This window comes from Sphaeramia orbicularis, chromosome 24 (assembly GCF_902148855.1).
Source record: "Sphaeramia orbicularis chromosome 24, fSphaOr1.1, whole genome shotgun sequence".
NCBI lineage: Eukaryota > Metazoa > Chordata > Actinopteri > Kurtiformes > Apogonidae > Sphaeramia > Sphaeramia orbicularis.
Window position 1 is genome coordinate 2,077,005 of NC_043979.1, and position 18,861 is coordinate 2,095,865.

The following is an 18,861-nucleotide window of genomic DNA, read 5'->3' on the forward strand; positions in this document are numbered from 1 at the left end:
GGCTCAGATGTGTGTAACAACTAATTAATTAATAAATTAATAAATTAACTAGCCGGTCCTTGTTCAAAGACTTAAAGGATTTTCAAGGACTCATTCAGTTCAAATGATCTGCAGCTGAAGTTACACAGGACGCATCTGAAACTCTGAAACTCTGACATCATGTCTGACTTTTCACTTTGATCAAACAAAATCAGATTCACTGAAGGTACATGTGTTTGTTACATTTTCCATGTATACTTCAGTGTCCTGTAAAAATTCTTTTGTTACTATTATTATTTTTCTTGGTTTTTTTTCTAGTATTTGTTATACTAATTTACTGTCTAGTTGTTTATATTATTGCGTAAATAATTAATACAGTTTTATTATTGTTGTACAACACAACCCACTGAACATAATCTGAGGATATTTACAGACTCATTCATGACTATTTCTTTCTTTCTTTCTTTCTTTCTTTCTTTCTTTCTTTCTTTCTTTCTTTCTTTCTTTCTTTCTTTCTTTCTTTCTTTCTTTCTTTCTTTCTTTCTTTCTTTCTTTCTTTCTTTCTTTCTTTCTTTCTTTTTCCAAATTTGCCTTTTGGTGCTGAACTAATTTGCTTTACCAAGGGAAACTTCATAAAGTATATGAGGCTCCCCTCGGTATTCTACTGGCTCTACTGGTATTGTGGTTCTATTCTGTCTTTATTTTGGGTTCCGCTGAACCACATTTTAATGCCAGACCTGACATCAAGGAACAGGGGGAAGGAGAAGAAAGGGGGAGGAGAGAAGGAAAGAGTGAAGGGGGAGAAAAAGGAAGAAGAAGATGGAGAAGACCCTCACCAGAAAATATATATGTAATACAAACCATAACCATGGTGATAATTCTAATGATAATAACTTGAAGCAGAACTGAGTAAACTGGGCAGAGAAAAGGAGGAAATTACAATGAAATAAAATAAATAAGACCAATTAAGTGAGCGATATTAGAAAGAAAAACGTGAACAAAATGCCATAAATGACAGCCCAAATAACACCAGTAACAAATCAATCAATCCATCAATCAACCATGACTATGTCTAATATTATACTGATTTTAAACGGGGCAGTACAACATGAACTCTATTTAAGACACTGTAGCTTGTGATAATTGAAATAATTGAAATCTAAAACCTATTTCTTTTGGCCATAGGGTTTATTTTGTTCACATTTACAGCTAAAAAAAAACAACTCAATGACACTTTTACAAAATTCCAGATGTTCTTGTTAATGAAACTAATGCGTGTTTTGACATTAAAAAAGATGATAAACACATGAAAAGATGAAGGATTACAGTCATTATCTGGAATGTTCCACCTCTTGGTTTCTGAAATGATAATCATGTTCTGACCATAAAGAACTGTTTAAAACCACTAATGACTGTTGGGCCTCCTCATCTTCCACCCAGGTCCAAATGTCAGCCCTTCTACTTGAATGTGACGTTTCCCTGGAAACTGACTTAGCCCTTAACGCCTGTAAAGCTCTGTTCCGATCGGATTTACCACACCACCAACTTCCATCAGCTACCATTTTAAGACTCAATACACTGATTTCCTCCTTTTATTTATTTATTTTTTTACCTTATAGATGCCGCTAACACCCTGTGTACAACAACGCACAGGTAAATCTAGATCAGGGTTCTCAAACTCCTGTTCTTTCAGGTTCCACATTCAGTCTGATTTGATCTCCAGTGGACCCAACCAGTCAAATAAGAACAGAAGAACCTATAGATAATGACAACAGCAAGTTTTTGTCTTTGTTTTAGTGCAAAAAAACCCCATTAAATTATGAAAACACTTATTTTTATAAACTATCCAAACAAAAAAGATGTGAATAACCTGAAAAAACTGAAATTTCTTTAGAAAAATCAGTGCAATTTTAACCATCTTCTTCCTCCACTTCTCATTAGTCCATGTGCATTCTGGATCAGATCTCCAAAGACACTAAACACTGAGGAACAGGAAGAAAAGAGTTCAAACTGGACTGAATTTAATACAGACATTTCAGGTTGGACACATTTGTTCAGGTTAGTCACATTTTATTGGTACAGGAGAGTTTGGAAACGTAAATATTTTCATAATTTAATGTAAATTTTTACACTAAAACAAAGAAAAAATTTGAAGTTGTCATTATTTATAGACATAATGTAATAGTATTTTCACATCAAATGGGAATCTGGAGTGATTATTTTTTGTACACTTTAAAAAAAATCTGTAATTTAACAGAATTTTTAACGTTTATTTTACAGATTTTCCTGTATTTTTAAGATACAGGAAAATATCAATGAAATGACAAAAACAGACTGTGATTTTACATGTCAAATGGAAAAGAACAGGAAAAAACTGTAACTGAATAACCATAAAATTTCCATTTTTTAAATTTTTTTTTTTTTTAATTTTTTTTCACAGAAAAATACATTTAAAATACATTTGCAAACGTATCGTAATTTCACAAATATTTATTTTCTATTTATGAGATTAAACTGTTAATTATAAAGTTTAATACTGCAAAAAAAAATAAATAAATAAAACAAGATAAAATTACTGACAGTTAACAGTAACAGAAGTATTAGTTCTGTCAGTTGAACCAGACTTGTTTGTTCATTGACAAATATCTTGTGTAATTACAGGAGGTTTCACAACAAAAATGTTGAATAAATGTATTTTTGTGAATGTATAACATGTATAAGCACTGATAAACTGTCCAAATACAGTTTTTATCAGTGGATTGGACAACTGAGTCTCACTGAAAATTATTTATATATATATTTATAGGGAATTGGATTGTTTTAATACATGTAAATATTCTTTATTAAATATTAAAAAGTCAAAAAAATTTGCAAAATCTCATGTAAAGTTAGGGCAAAAAACTGTATTTGAATTATGGAAAATTGCCGTATTTTTACATGATGGTTATTTTCCGTTATTTTAAAGTATTTTTTCGGCACCCCTGCTGCCAGAATAATACAGTTTTTTTACGTTTTTTTTTTTTTTTTTTTTTTAGTGTAGGTTCTTCTGCTGTTATTATTTGACTGTAGATCACATTGGTCTGTATCTGGAACCTGAACTAAAATGAGTTCCGCATCCTGGACTGTGGAATTTTTACACTTTGCAAATTCATCCCAGGGGTCGGATTGGAACCTTTGGGGGGCCACATTTGGACCCCGGGACGCATGTTTGACACCCCTGCTCTGAACAGTAGATGCTACTGAACATGTCCAAAGTGTGGTGTAAATGAGCTGGTCTTCACCCCCTGGTTCAGTCTGGTCCTCCGTCTCACATAAACACACACACCTTTTCAGTATGAACATGTACAAACCCCTAATTTTCCACTCGGTGCCTCTGCACATATGGGGGGGGGGGGGGGGGGATCAATAATACATGACACACATTACACACCATACATTTCTGGGTACATCGAGTTCTTTCTACCCCCACCCTCCTCACCTCCACCTCCTCCCATCATCCTTCTCTTGTCAGCAGGAACCACCGCATCATCCCTATCCTCACCCTCGCCCCATTACACCTAAACATCACACACACACACACACACACACACACACATATCCTATTATGCAACAAAACTTATCCCAGAGAACCTCAGTAACGGGTCTGAAACACCGCTGTGTGTTCGTGCTGCAGACTCACCCCCCTCGGTCCCTGTCGTCTCTGCTGATGGTGGTGGTGGTGGTGGTGGACCCGTGACTACGGCGGTTACCCCCGTCTGGCTGCAAGGATACAGGCGCCGGGCAACAGCATCAGCAACAGCATCAACGCTGCCTCCATGACATCACCATGGAGACGTCTGATTGGTCCCAAACACTGCCAGCATCCACACCTCACAGCCAATGGGAGAGCAGAGGGAGGATGGGGGGAGGGTCGTCAGCTCTTTGTGTTGTACCGCAGGGTGGGTGGGAAACTCAGTCTGATTATATGGTGCAGGAGTGTGTGTGTGTGTGTGTTTATGTGTGTGTGTGTGTTTATGTGTGTGTGTGTGTGTGTGTGTTATGCATGGTACAGACTTGAGGGAAGAAGTGTGAAAAATTGTTCGGTTTGTGTACGTCTGTGTGTAGGTGTGTGTGTGTGTTTGTGTAAGTGTGTGTGTGTGTGTGTGTGTGTGTGTGTGTGTGTGTGTGTGTGTGTGTGTGTGTGTGTGGGTCTCAGCAGGGGGCCCAGCTCTGGAGTGTGTGGGACACTAAATTATTTAGATCCCAACTGTAAATACAGGAACCAGTCGGAACCTTTGCGATGTGAAGCACAGGCTGCTCATCAAACCCAGTATTTCGTACTGATCCGACTGTTCTAACGATAACCATACTCCTGTTGGTCCGAAAATTCTGCCATTAACTCAGTGGTTCCAAACTTTTTTGTCTCCTGACCTCATTTAAAGGTCACAAATTTCTGGCAACCCCCGACACTGAAAACAGAGACTTTTTTTTTTGCTAAAATTAATTTGTTTTTGATCATGTAATAGTTTTCTATCCTATGTTTCAAATCCACACTGTAAAAAAATTTGTAATGTAACAGAATTTTCACTTTTTAATTTACAGAATTTTCCTGTATTTTTAAGATACAGGAAAATATCAATGAAATGACAAAAACAGACTGTGATTTTACATGTCAAATGGAAAATAACATGGAAAAACTAACTGTGAATAACCAAAAAATGTATATTTTTTTAAAGAAATTTTTTTTTTTCACAGAAAAATACAGTTAAAATACATTTGCAAATGTATCATAATTTCACAAATATTTCTTTTCACTAATATGTATTTTGTATTCATGAGATTAAACTGTTAATTTAAAGTTTAATACTGTTAAAAAAATAATAAAATGAGCTAAAATTACAAACAGTTAACAGTAAAAGAAGTATTTGTTCTGTCAGTTGAACCAGACTTGTTTGTTCATTGACAAATATCTTGTGTAATTACAGGAGGTTTCACAACCAAAATGTTGAATAAATGTATTTTTGTGAATGTATAACATGTATAAGCACTGATAAACTGTCCAAATACAGTTTTTATCAGTGGATTGGACAACTGAGTCTCACTGAAAATTATTTATATATATATATATATATATATATATATATATATATATATATATATATATATATATATATATATATATACAGGGTGGGGAAGCAAAATCTACAATATTTTGAGGCAGGGATTGAAAGACAGTGTATGACCAATTAGTTTATTGAAAGTCATGAGAATTTATTTGCCACAAGAACATGTCCATAATAGAAAATGTTTTTATTCTATGTGTCCTCCTTCTTTCTCAATAACTGCCTTCACACGCTTCCTGAAACTTGCGCAAGTGTTCCTTCAGGTGACAACTTCTTCCATTCTTCTTTAATAGTATCTTCCAGACTTTCTGGTAATAGTTTTGCTCATAGTCATTCTCTTCTTTCCATTATAAACAGTCTTTATGGACACTCCAACTATTTTTGAAATCTCCTTTGGTGTGACGAGTGCATTCAGCAAATCACACACTCTTTGACGTTTGCTTTCCTGATTACTCATATGGGCAAAAGTTTGTGAAAAGGTATGGATAATAGTGTTAGGTATGATTATGACATCAGTATATGTTTGGGTTCAAAACAACTGACGTAGTGTCTGCTGAGAAAAAAACAACTAAATGTTCATTGTAAATTTTGCTTCCCCACCCTGTGTGTGTGTGTATATATATATATATATATACACATATATATATAATTTGATTGCTTTAATACATGTAAATATTCCTTATTAAACATTAAAAAGTCAAAAAATATGCAAAATCTCTTGTAAAGTTAGGGCAAAAAACTGTATTTTAATAATGGAAAATTACCGTATTTTTATGAGATGGTTATTTTCCGTTATTTTACAGTATTTTTTTTGGCACCCCTGCTGTTGGAATAATACTGTTTTTTATGGGGTTTTTTCACAGTGCAGGTTAATTTTAGAGGACATTTAGTCTGTATAATGTGTATTATTGTGGACAGAGGCAGTAAATCCAGGTGTAGATTACTGCACAAAGGTCAGGATCTGTCCAGTCAGTCCAGCTGGGATTTACAAGGAGGACAATTAATACTGAACAAACAAGAACTGAAACTATGAATTATGAAAGAGCTGCAGCATCTGAAACTGACCACAGTGAACATTTGACACAGAAACAGAACCACAGAGCTGCAGTTTCAGACTCAGTTTGTCATGTCTTTTATGGATTGGGATTGGCTCTCGCAACTCACCATATATTTTTATTAATAATTTTTTTTTTTTTTTTAATCAATCACTAGAAATTACAAATATTTACAGGTAAAAAGCTTTTTGTCATCTAGGTCTAAAGAAATTATGTGTACACCTAAATTATCATTAATTGAGCAAATGGGAAAACAAGGAGAGAAAGGCCTTTAATCTAAATATTCTAATTCTGTTTCAGTCAAACTGTAAAGATTCAGCAGTAGGTATATTGACAGCATGGAGAACTGATTAACAAGAAGACACAGATGAAGCAGACTGGAACCAGGCCTGTTTGAAGGCCCAAAAACAAACTGTAACTACACGATTTAAGTTACTACAATATAAATGGTTAACAAGGGTTTATAGAAGCCCTGAAAAACTCCACCATATGTCCAGTCATATACATGCACTGAATGTCCAGAGAATAAAGGAACTCATGTTCACTGTCTGTGGGAATGTTCAAAGACACAGATTCTGGAAGGAGGTCATCAGGTGTATGTCTGAGGTGTTTAACATTAACATCCCATTTGGTTCTAAACTTTGTATACTGGGAATAAACCCTGAGGATTTCACACAGACTAAGAAACAAACTCAAGTGTTGGACTGTGGACTGTTCACATGCAGAACAGGAGAGTTATGGCTTTGGACTGGAAGAGCATGGACGCTCCTTCTATGAAGCAACGGATAAAAGAACGATCAGAGTGGAAAGACTGACTTATATGACCCAAGGAAAACTGGAGGAATTTGTACAATTATGGGAACCATATATGAACATTATGGTATCTGGAAAATTGGGATGTGTCATACAAGTTATCACTGTTTAATGTACTTTTTTTTATTCTTGTTATTATTAGCATGATCGCTGTATTTTAATTTTTTTTTTTTTTCTACATATATGTACACAGTTTCATAAGAATATATGTATGTTATTCATATATATTTATTTATATATAATTTGGTGCGAGTCTACGTGGTGTGAATGGGTGTGTGTATGAGTGTTTCTGTTGTTTTTGGTTCATGTTTGTTATGTAAAACTTAAATACCAATAAAAATATTGTGTGAAAAAAAAAAAAAAAATCAATTACTAGAAATTTCAGGCGACCCCATTTGAATTCCAGGTGACCCCACGTGGGGTCCGGACCCCAAGGTTGAAAACACTGGGTTATGTTATCCTATTATGTGATTATTTTACTGAAGATCATATCGGTCTGTCTGTGACGCCTGAAAAAACCCTTAACTGTTAATAATTTCAGTGTAATTTTTGCATTTAATGGGCCGTGTTGGACTCTTTGGTGGGCCACTTTTGGCCTGTGGGCCATACGTTTGACAAGCCTGATGTAGATGATCAGTAAAATCACAAACCACAAATTCACCTTCAGTAAAGTTACGCTCTGCGCCAAAAACCCTTTCTATCCAAACTACGTAGTTCTGTCACAAACCGACACAAACAGACCTAGTTTGACGACAGAGTTGTTGTGGCGTATCTGTGGACCAGGACGGCTCTGGTTTTCTGCTTTTTGAAATCTAACATTTGTTTGACATTATGTCATTTCATTCTGACAACCAATGAATGTACGATAGTATATACGACTAGAAAAGCACTCGCAGAGCGCAGACCTCGGCCAAGGCCCATCATTTCCTACACCTTCATGCCCAAAGTGCTTTACAGTTCCTCACATTCACACACACTCATCCACCAGCGGGCGACTGCTGCCATGCAGGGCGCTGCCTGGCCCTGCTGGGGGTTCAGTGTCTTGCCCAAGGACACTTCAACACACGGACAGTCGGAGCCAGGATTTGAACCACCAACCCTTTGGCCATTGGACTCAGTTCTACCAACTGAGCCACAGTCATTTCAATTGTCAGTAATTTTATCTTGTTTCATTATTTTTTTTTTTTTTTACAATATTAAACTTTAAATTAACAGTTTAATCTCATGAATACAAAATAAATATTAGTGAAACTACAATACATTCATAAATGTATTCTAACTGCATTTTTCTGTGAAAAAAGAAAAAATTTCTTTTAGAAAATGGAAATTTTATGGTTATTCACAGTTACAGTTTTTTCATGTTATTTTTTATTTCACATGTAAAATCACAGTCTGTTTTTTTCATTTCATTGATATTTTCCTGTATCTTAAAAATACAGGAAAAATCTGTCAAATAAACTGAAAATTCGGTAAAATTACAGATTTTTTTTTTTTTTTTTTTTTTTTACAGTGTATACATGTAACAGAGGTGGCATTTCTGCTGCTGCTCCTTCCACAGTTATTTACAGAAGTGTGGTGGAGCTGCTGCTGCTGCTGCTGCTGCTGCTGCGAAACATCAATACTAGTGATATTTCACATCAGCACTAATTAAAAAATGGACTTTTTTTTAATTACAGCTCTGCAACATAACTCAGAATCAAGTGATAAATCAGAGGTAGAGGTAAAACAGCTGAGAAGAAAGGACGAGCACAGGAAAAAAAAAGCAGATGGAAGTGTTGTGTCAATAGTTGCCGCCCTTTGATCCTGCATTCAGCTCACACACATCCGACATGATGTCACCACGCCGTCCACGGGCGAACGACACTGAAGAGCTGCACGTGGAGAGAGAGAGAGAGAGAGAGAGAGAGAGCTGGATGCATGAGGTCACATCAGGGTGTGTCCTGTTGTGGTGGTCCCCCATCCCCTTCACCATCTTCACCCCCTCTCACTCCCTCCTCCCCCTCCCTCCTAGCAGCCACCTCTGATGGGAAACCCACGTGACACCACACACACACACACACACACACACTCACACACACACACACACACACACACACACACACACCCACACACACACACACACACATCCTGGAAATGAGATCACCAGGGAAAGACAGAAAAGACAGAGAAAAGAGTGGAAGAGGGTGAGTAGAAGGAGGATGAAGGGGAGGAGGGAGAGGGGAGGAGGGGGAGGGGGAGACAAGATCAAACAGATTCTTTCAGTGATTCTGGGACGACAAAGATAAGAAGGAAAAGGGATGAAACTGGGAGAGATACTGGGAAAACCCACGGGACAAGATCCAAACTGGGAGGAGAGTCTGGTTTAAAAAACAGTCCTCTGGGAGCAGAAGACGAAGAATCAGAGAGTTTACAGAAATAAAAAGAAACTGATGTGATGAGGAGGAAAATGGACGATGAATGTGTTTGGTTGTTATTGAATGAATCTGTGTGAAATACTCTGAGTTTGAACAGGAGCGATAACGGAACTGAAACGTAAATATTCACATGTAACCCAAAACCTGATGGTCCAGACACTATGGAAGTAAAACAGGGAAAAGATTAGATCAACCTTTTCACAGAGCTACTAAACCAAGTTAGGATTAAGTTAAAATTAAGTTAGGATTAACCCTTTCATGCATGAATTAGGAAAAAAATCTTGACTAATGTCCTCATGAGTATTTTTATTCGTCTTTAGGCTTTAAAAAAAATGCGATTGAAAAAAATGTCCACTCATCTGGACACAATATGTTTCATTTTTTGAAGCAAAGAAATATGTATTTAAAACACAATAATAAAGTGATGCACTGTGTGAAAACTATGAAATGGATTTTTTTATGATGCTAATCTGATGTTTTCTCACATTTTATCATTCTTACTTTATGGAGATAACATGCAAAGCTCCTCCCACATTAGGACAGTTAACGCTGACACCGTAGGTGTTGCCATGGGCAACAAGACAAGACCAGATGTTTTGAAAATGACAGGAAGTGTACGTCTGACATCATAACGTACATACGTACTCTGAAAGAAATCAAATACTGGACAGAAACATGTAAACCAGGGTTTTCAATTATCACATTTCTGAAGTGCATGTGAATACATCACATCTGATTAAGACAATTACACTGGTCTAAAAATTTTTTTTAGAAATGGTCTAATTTGTTTTTGTTTGATTTCATGTTTTTGCTGTAATATTGAAAACATTTGAATTCGTTGCTTAAATTTAATTCAGTTTAATTCTGATATAAACTTATTTCAGATCAGATGACCTTTGACCCAGATAAAGTGGAAAAATGTTGTTTTACATTTGGCCTGAGGCTCCTTCACTCATACAGTTAAAGGTGTTGGAGACTTTCATGACCAGTTTTCCTCAGGTCTGTCCATCCTCAGTCACATCCTCAGTGTCGTGAATCTGTTCGTCTGTCTGTCATTACTCACCTGAATCTCTTGCATCACAGTGAACAGTTTCTTAGTGCCATCCACCACAAACAGTCCATGTGTTTACAAACGAGCTGGGAGGGAACTCGGGCATCTTCGGAATTTTGTTGCGACTAGGGATGGGAATCGAGAGCCGGTTCTTTTTGAGAACCGGTTCCCAGTAGCTCAATTCCTTGGAATCGTTTGCCTGCCAGCTTAACGATTCTGCTTATCGATTCCGCCTTTGTTGCGCATGTGTGATGATGTCACGCGTACGCTGCATTGTTTTGGTCAGAACGAAGACAACATGGTGTTGAGGCAGAAACAGTCTAAACAGATGACACCAGGTCCACTGGAACACTGGGAACACTGGGAACACTGTCAAAGCTTCCATTTCTTCTAAAGGGTGGAATCCCTCCAATCTGTTCAAACATTTGTCCACAGCATGTGAGTCATTTACAGGAATGTCACGTATTTGATTCTCTACTTAGCGATGCTTGTGAATGTAGCGGCAGAGTGAACACCGGGCTCAGTTCCGGTTCCGGTGCGGGCAACAAACGTCGTACCCAAATACAAGTTTCTGAAGGTAGGGCAAAGGAAATGAGGTGCACAACAACAGGAGACGAACCGAGTCAAACCGGTTCCATGTAGTGGAAATGCAGCAACAGAGGAATTAGTAAAGAGTCTGTAGTTTCACTTTCACTGCTGCCCCCCCCCCCCCCCCCCCCACCAAACCAGGCCCGCTGTCATCTTTTCGTATTATTTGCACATACTATATATGTTGTATTTTCTGTGCAGATGGAAATATAAAATACATTTAATGCAAACACACTTGTACTCTTTTATTCCCTCACTCCATGAGAACTAGGGATGGGAATCGTTAAATTCTTAACGATTCCCATCCCTAGTTGTGACATGCATTGTGGGAAGCGAAGGCTCACGCAGCCGCCTGTCGGCAGCAGCTGGAACAGACACGATCAGAAACGGCAGGAGCTCCCTTCCTTCTATGCGTATTCCTCCAGCCGTTTCTGCGCATTTGTTTCATTCATATAATCCCATATGGTCGTGCTGCTGCTGTCGCTGTCAGGCGGCTGTGCGAACCTCCGTTTCCCACAATGCACATCGAGACAAAATTCCGAAGATGCCCAAGTGACGTCCTGGGTCGGTTTGTAAACACATGGTTTGTTTGTGGTGGATGGAACTAAGAAACTGTTCACTGTGATGCAAGAGATTCAGGTGAGTAAGGACAGACAGACGAACAGATTCCTGACACTGAGGATGTGACTGAGGATGGGCAGACCTGAGGAAAACTGGTCACGAAAGTCTCCAACACCCTGAAACATTTTTGTGTTTATTATGTGGATGAAACCCAACCTGAACCTCGTTAGTGTAAACACAGCCCTAACCTAAACCCAAACCTAAACAGCGGTAGAAAACACTGCCCCCCCCCCCGTCCTCGTGGCCTATATAAACCTCATAAACAGCTCCAGTGGTTTGGCTGCTGCAGCCCCACTCCTCATCTATAGTCTGACATCATCCCCTCCCAGCGTCTGAGGATGAAATCATCTCCCACCATCGAACTGCTCTTACTCATCCCACTCTGAGCTCAGTGTGTTCATCACAAAGTGCACACACACTGTTGTGTATTAGGTTTGTGTAGAAGTGAGTGGGCATGCTTGGGAGCTCTGTGTCCGCCCAGGTGTCCATTGGAGGACAATTAGATTACTGGTAAAATACTGGACAGAGTGATCTAATTGAAGCTGAAGGGCTTTTACTGGCATTGGCTTTGACAGGCCTGGGCTCTGGTGTCAAGAGGAAATGAAACAACTTCAACAAGTTCTGCACAAAGTCAAGTGGAAGCTTTAAGGACTGTTTGACTCCATTTGGGTTTAAAGTTCAGTGCATGCTTTAAGGGTTTTAGACGCAATATTTAGTCTACATGAACCAAGGTTCTAATGGTTTTGGATTTTTCATTATAGTTTAGTTCTATTTAGTTTTGACATTTTTTTCCTCTAATTAAGTTAGTTTTAATTCATTTTTAGAGCAGGTTGGCTAGTTGTTTTTTTTTTTTTTTTTTTTTTTTTTATCAATGTGTTTTTATTCATTTTCAGTTTTTCAAACACACGGGCTAACTTACACTTTGCAAATTCATCCCGTGGGCCGGATTGGAAACTTTGGCGGGCCGGGTTTGGCCCCCGGGCCGCATGTTTGAGACCTGTTAACTAAAGGCACAATTTAGTTCAATTCTGTGGGTTTATTCATTTGTTGAACCACAGGTTTTACAGGAGCAGAAAGTTACAGAGAAGAACAAAAGTCAAATAAGTACATTTGTTGCTGTATAGTCCTGGTGTCACATGATCATAAACTGGCCAACCAGGAGGGGGTGTCCCTGTGTCGCTGTTACAGTCTGGAAGAGGTTCACGTCAAGGCTGTGTGGGCCAGCGTGTCGCTGTCTGAAGTGATGGCGTAGGTAGTGACACGTGACGACCATAAGTTCAGCTTTAAACTACTGCGTTACAGCAAAAAGTAACCTGTTACTGTAATGGATTACTTTTGTAACATGTTACTCCCAACACTGGATATATATGAGCTGTTATGGATGGAGACAGTATGTAAAAATGGTGTTAGCTAACATCAACAAATGACCATCACAGCACAAACTTCATGTCAGTAAATCCTCCACATTGAACCTTTAATATGAAGTTACAGTGTGAGTTTGGGGAGTGAATTCCTTCATATACACAGAGATCTTCAAAGCAGGTCAAAATGAGATGAATCAGCACGGTGTTTTTAGTCGTCTGTACCCCCCCCAGGCAGAAAAACCAGTTTTAGAAATGAGCCAAGGGTAAAAAGTAGCTGACATCAGCCTGACTCGAATCAGAATGTTAACGCAGACAATTCAGTCTGCGTCGAAGCAGGGAATTCAAACGCTGACAGTCATTAAAAACTTCATACACCTTTTTTAAAAAAAATTCTTATTTTACATTTAAGTGAGCGCAAGTGCTCCAGATTAAGGTGTGGTTTTGTTTGAAATCGTCCTTTAACTGGACACATACAATAGACACTTGTGTTGTTCTTATTAGTGGCTCCATGTGTTTTTTATGTGTTCATTTCATACAGTTCACATGTATGTGTTCCAGATCTGTGTGTGGAAACTAAATCCTTTAAGGGGCAGTAAAGGTTTCCATAAAGGCAGCACAACCCACCCACCTCTGTTATATTTAATTGGTCTTGTGTGAAAAAGGAAGTCAGTTTTGCAGTCAGCTCTATAGTCATTTTCTCTGACAAACAAAATCTGGGGGGGGGGGGGGGCAGTACAAGCTGTTGCTTGGACGGACAACCCTCCCCCTTGTGACAGCTCACTTGCTCATCATAAATGTTATTACAGTAACTTTATGAATGGGCCTAGAACACTCGGCTGCTGTTGCGTTAATGCTACACAGCCTCGTTAATCCAGGTCCGGCTAAAGGTGGAATGACAGCAGTGGATCAGAACTCAGCCTTTGATGGAACAAGATTCTGTAGATTTTCTGTGAGATTGGCTCTGATCTATGTCAACTGGGCTCTTAAAGAAAGCGCTGTTTTTGTGTCATCAAAAATAGTTGGAATATTTTCATTACCACATACAGAGCTGTTATGAGCTGCTCTCTAAAAAAATAAGGCAATCTGTACTGCCACAGTACTGTGGCACAAAATATGGGTTTGTCTATTGCCACAGACCAATTAAATGTTAGCATTTGTACTAGAGCCAATCAGGGATACTGTTACATTAACTCACTCGCCTCTTGTTTTTTTGTTGTTGTTTTTTTGTTGTTGTTTTTTTTTAAATTCATTATCCTCTTGTTGCCACAGTACTGTGGTGATACACTATATTGCCAAAAGTATTTGCTCACCTGCTTTGACTCCCATATGAATGTCAGGTCCATCCCATTCCTAGTCTATGGGTTCAGTCTGACGTGGCTCCACCCTTTGCAGCTCTAACAGCTTCAGCTCTTCTGGGAAGGCTGTCCACAAGGTTTAGGAGTGTGTTCATGGGAATTTTGGACCATTCTTCCAGAAGCGCATTTGTGAGGTCCCACACTGATGTTGGACAGAAGGCCTGGCTCTCAGTCTGCGCTCTAATTCATCCAAAGGTGTTCTATGGGGTTGAGGTCAGGACTGTGTGCAGGCCAGTCCAGTTCATCCACACCAGACTCTGTCCTCCATGTCCAAATGGACCTTGCTTTGTGCACTGGTGCACAGTCATGTTGGAAGAGGAAGGGGCCGGCTCCAAACTGTTCCCACAAAGTTGGGAGCGTGGAATTGTCCCAAATGTCTTGTTCTGCTGAAGCATTCCCAGTTCCTTTCACTGGAACTAAGGGGCCCAGCCCAGCTCCTGAAAAACAACCCCACACCATAACCCCCCCTCCACCAAACTTTACACTCGGCACAATGCGCTCCCACAAGTATCGTTCTCCTGGAGACCGCCAAACCCAGACCCGTCCATCAGATCGCCAGATGGAGAAGTGCGATTGGTCAGTTCAGAGAAGGCTCCTCCCCTGCTCTACAGTCCAGTGGCGGTGTGCTTTACACCACTGCATCCACCGCTGTGCATTGCACTTGCTGATGTATGGCTCGGATGCAGCTGCTCGGCCACGGAAACCCATTCCATGAAGCTCTGTGCGCACTGTTCTGGAGCTAATCTGAAGGACACATGAAGTTTGGAGGTCTGTACCATTGACTCTGCAGACAGTCGTCCACCTCTTCACACTCTGCGCCTCAGCATCCGCTGACCCCGCTCCGTCAGTTTCCGTGGCCTACCACTGCGTGGCTGAGTTGCCGTCGTTCCCAAACGCTTCCACTTTCTTATAATCCAGCTGACAGCTGACTGTGGAATATTTAGGAGCCAGGAAATGTCACCACTGGATTTGTGTCACAGGTGGCATCCTATCACAGTTCCACGCTGGAATTCACTGAGCTCCTGAGAGAGACCCATTCTGTCCCAAATGTTTGTAAAAGCAGTCTGCATGCCTAGGGCTGGATTTAATACACCTGTGGACATGGAAGGGACTGGAACAGCTGAGTCTGAGGATTGGGATGGAGGAGACAAGACTTTTGGAAATATAGTGTATATGGCGTATACTTCAGTTCATTCATTTGTGCATTTTTCTACCACTACTGTGGCAACTGATGGAAGAAGCAACGAATTAATGATTGTATAAAGCAGTTTTTCTCAAATAGTCCCCTGGGGGGCGTGGTGCGATGCCGGGGGGGGGGGGGGGGTGACCCCGGGGAACATGCTTTTTTTTTTGTTGTACTAGAATAAAGTGTAATTGCACATCCACTACAGTAGATGGCAGTGGCGCTCTCATTGTCAGAGTGTGCGCAGGTAGTATTAGCTCTATGGTGTAGGGTTTTTTTGCACCGAGAATGTGCACACACAGCACAGAACAGGAGATATGAAGTGCAGTCCAAGAAAAAACATTTAACAGGGATGAAAAGAAAGGCGGAGAGAGACGGAGATAATGAGACAAACGAAAGTCTCCCGAAAGCTAAGACGAGAAAATATGACGAAGCGTATGTAGCGCTTGGCTTCACTGTGACTACGGTGGGAGATGAGGACAGACCGGTGTGTTTAAAAATGTTGGCAGCAGACAGCATGAAGCCAAATACATTAAGGCGTCACTTACAGACATTACAGTCTAATCACACTGATAAGCTGCTTGAGTTTTTTCAGCGAAAACCTGCCGAATATTGCCAACAATCATCCCGCTTTGTGAATACTACTTCAGTAAACCAGTGAGCGCTGTTAGCATCATATAAGGTGGCGTACCAAATTGCTCAGTGCAGGTTAAAGTGTTTTATATATTGTGCTCCTGAGTTAATGTTGCTGATCAATTTGATTTTTATTATTTATTGATTTTATTTTATTCCATTTTTCAGTATCAAATGGTTCAATTAGTTGGTCAAAAAATGTTTAGATTTTAAATAAAGATTTATTTATTTATTTATTTGTTTGTTTGTTTTAATTTCAGGCAAACTGATGCACTTTAAATCTTTTCTGTTACGGACTAAAAAACAATGTTAATAAAGTTATTCTTTGTTGTAAGTTGATCTATATTTCTTTCTTTTTTCTTTTTTTGTTTTCTTTAATGTTAATAAGGATACAATGTTATGCAGAGGTGTATTTATAACAATTTTATAAACAAATGATACTATTTATAGTTGTGGTGGAGAGTGGGGGGCGCCAAATGTTTTCTTCTTCCGAGGGAGGGATAACAGAAAATAATTGAGAAGCACTGGTATAAAGTATAGAACAGGAATGGTTTTAAATGCCCTATGTGTTGTTTTATGGTGTTCTTTGCTCTGGAGGCTGGAGAAGGTGGGCGGAGCTACATGTTAGTAGATGCACTAGTGTGCAGTGTGACTTCAGTTCTGTGTCAGTTCTGTGTCAGTGTCAGTTCTGTGTCAGTTCAGTGTCAGTTCTGTGTCAGTTCTGTGTTAGTTCAGTGTCAGTTCTGTGTCAGCTGTGTGTCAGTTCTGTGTCAGTTCTGTGTCAGTGTCAGTTCTGTGTCAGCTGTGTGTCAGTTCAGTGTCAGTTGTGTGTCAGTTCTGTGTCAGTTCAGTGTCAGTTCTGTGTCAGCTGTGTGTCAGTTCAGTGTCAGTTGTGTGTCAGTTGTGTGTCAGTTCTGTGTTAGTTCTGTGTCAGCTGTGTGTCAGTTCTGTGTCAGTTCTGTGTGTCAGTTCTGTGTCAGTTCAGTGTCAGTTCTGTGTCAGCTGTGTGTCAGTTCAGTGCCAGTTCTGTGTCAGTTCTGTGTCAGCTGTGTGTCAGTTCTGTGTCAGTTCAGTGTCAGTTCAGTGTCAGTTCTGTGTCAGTTCTGTGTTAGTTCAGTGTCAGTTCTGTGTCAGCTGTGTGTCAGTTCTGTGTCAGTTCTGTGTCAGTTCTGTGTCAGCTGTGTGTCAGTTCTGTGTCAGTTCAGTGTCAGTTCAGTGTCAGTTCTGTGTCAGTTCTGTGTCAGCTGTGTGTCAGTTCAGTGCCAGTTCTGTGTCAGTTCTGTGTCAGCTGTGTGTCAGTTCTGTGTCAGTTCAGTGTCAGTTCTGTGTCAGTTCTGTGTTAGTTCAGTGTCAGTTCTGTGTCAGCTGTGTGTCAGTTCTGTGTCAGTTCAGTGTCAGTTCTGTGTCAGTTCTGTGTCAGCTGTGTGTCAGTTCAGTGCCAGTTCTGTGTCAGTTCAGTGTCAGTTCTGTGTCAGTTCAGTGTCAGTTCTGTGTCAGCTGTGTGTCAGTTCAGTGTCAGTTCAGTGCCAGTTCTGTGTCAGTTCAGTGCCAGTTCAGTGTCAGCTGTGTGTCAGTTCAGTGCCAGTTCTGTGTCAGTTCTGTGTCAGTTCTGTGTCAGCTGTGTGTCAGTTCTGTGTCAGTTCAGTGTCAGTTCTGTGTCAGTTCTGTGTTAGTTCAGTGTCAGTTCTGTGTCAGCTGTGTGTCAGTTCTGTGTCAGTTCAGTGTCAGCTGTGTGTCAGTTCTGTGTCAGTTCAGTGTCAGCTGTGTGTCAGTTCTGTGTCAGTTCTGTGTCAGCTGTGTGTCAGTTCAGTGCCAGTTCTGTGTCAGTTCAGTGTCAGTTCTGTGTCAGTTCAGTGCCAGTTCTGTGTCAGCTGTGTGTCAGTTCTGTGTCAGTTCAGTGTCAGTTCTGTGTCAGTTCTGTGTCAGCTGTGTGTCAGTTCAGTGCCAGTTCAGTGTCAGTTCAGTGTCAGTTCTGTGTCAGTTCTGTGTCAGTTCAGTGTCAGTTCTGTGTCAGCTGTGTGTCAGTTCAGTGTCAGTTCTGTGTCAGTTCAGTGTCAGTTCTGTGTCAGTTCAGTGTCAGTTCTGTGTCAGCTGTGTGTCAGTTCTGTGTCAGTTCAGTGTCAGTTCTGTGTCAGTTCTGTGTCAGCTGTGTGTCAGTTCAGTGCCAGTTCTGTGTCAGTTCAGTGTCAGTTCTGTGTCAGTTCAGTGTCAGTTCTGTGTCAGCTGTGTGTCAGTTCAGTGTCAGTTCAGTGCCAGTTCTGTGTCAGTTCAGTGTCAGTTCTGTGTCAGTTCAGTGCCAGTTCAGTGTCAGCTGTGTGTCAGTTCAGTGCCAGTTCTGTGTCAGTTCTGTGTCAGCTGTGTGTCAGTTCTGTGTCAGTTCAGTGTCAGTTCTGTGTCAGTTCTGTGTTAGTTCAGTGTCAGTTCTGTGTCAGCTGTGTGTCAGTCCTGTGTCAGTTCAGTGTCAGCTGTGTGTCAGTTCTGTGTCAGTTCTGTGTCAGCTGTGTGTCAGTTCAGTGCCAGTTCAGTGTCAGTTCTGTGTCAGTTCAGTGCCAGTTCTGTGTCAGCTGTGTGTCAGTTCTGTGTCAGTTCAGTGTCAGTTCTGTGTCAGTTCTGTGTCAGCTGTGTGTCAGTTCAGTGCCAGTTCAGTGTCAGTTCAGTGTCAGTTCTGTGTCAGTTCAGTGTCAGTTCTGTGTCAGCTGTGTG

The 18,861-nt window shown here is 40.1% G+C and overlaps 1 protein-coding gene across 2 annotated transcripts in view; it reads right to left on the bottom strand.

The window, feature by feature from the left end:
* Window positions 1–4,014, bottom strand: part of LOC115414774 (stathmin-like 4) — a 31,142-nt gene extending 27,128 nt beyond the window's left edge. Inside the window, exon 1 of one of the 2 annotated variants that reach the window (XM_030128071.1) lies at window positions 3,659–4,014. The gene's annotated coding sequence lies outside the window, so the exon portion shown is untranslated. Of the gene's footprint in view, window positions 1–3,654 lie in introns of both variants that reach the window. The other variant, XM_030128070.1, reaches the window with a different exon arrangement.
* Window positions 4,015–18,861: the final 14,847 nt, after the last annotated feature.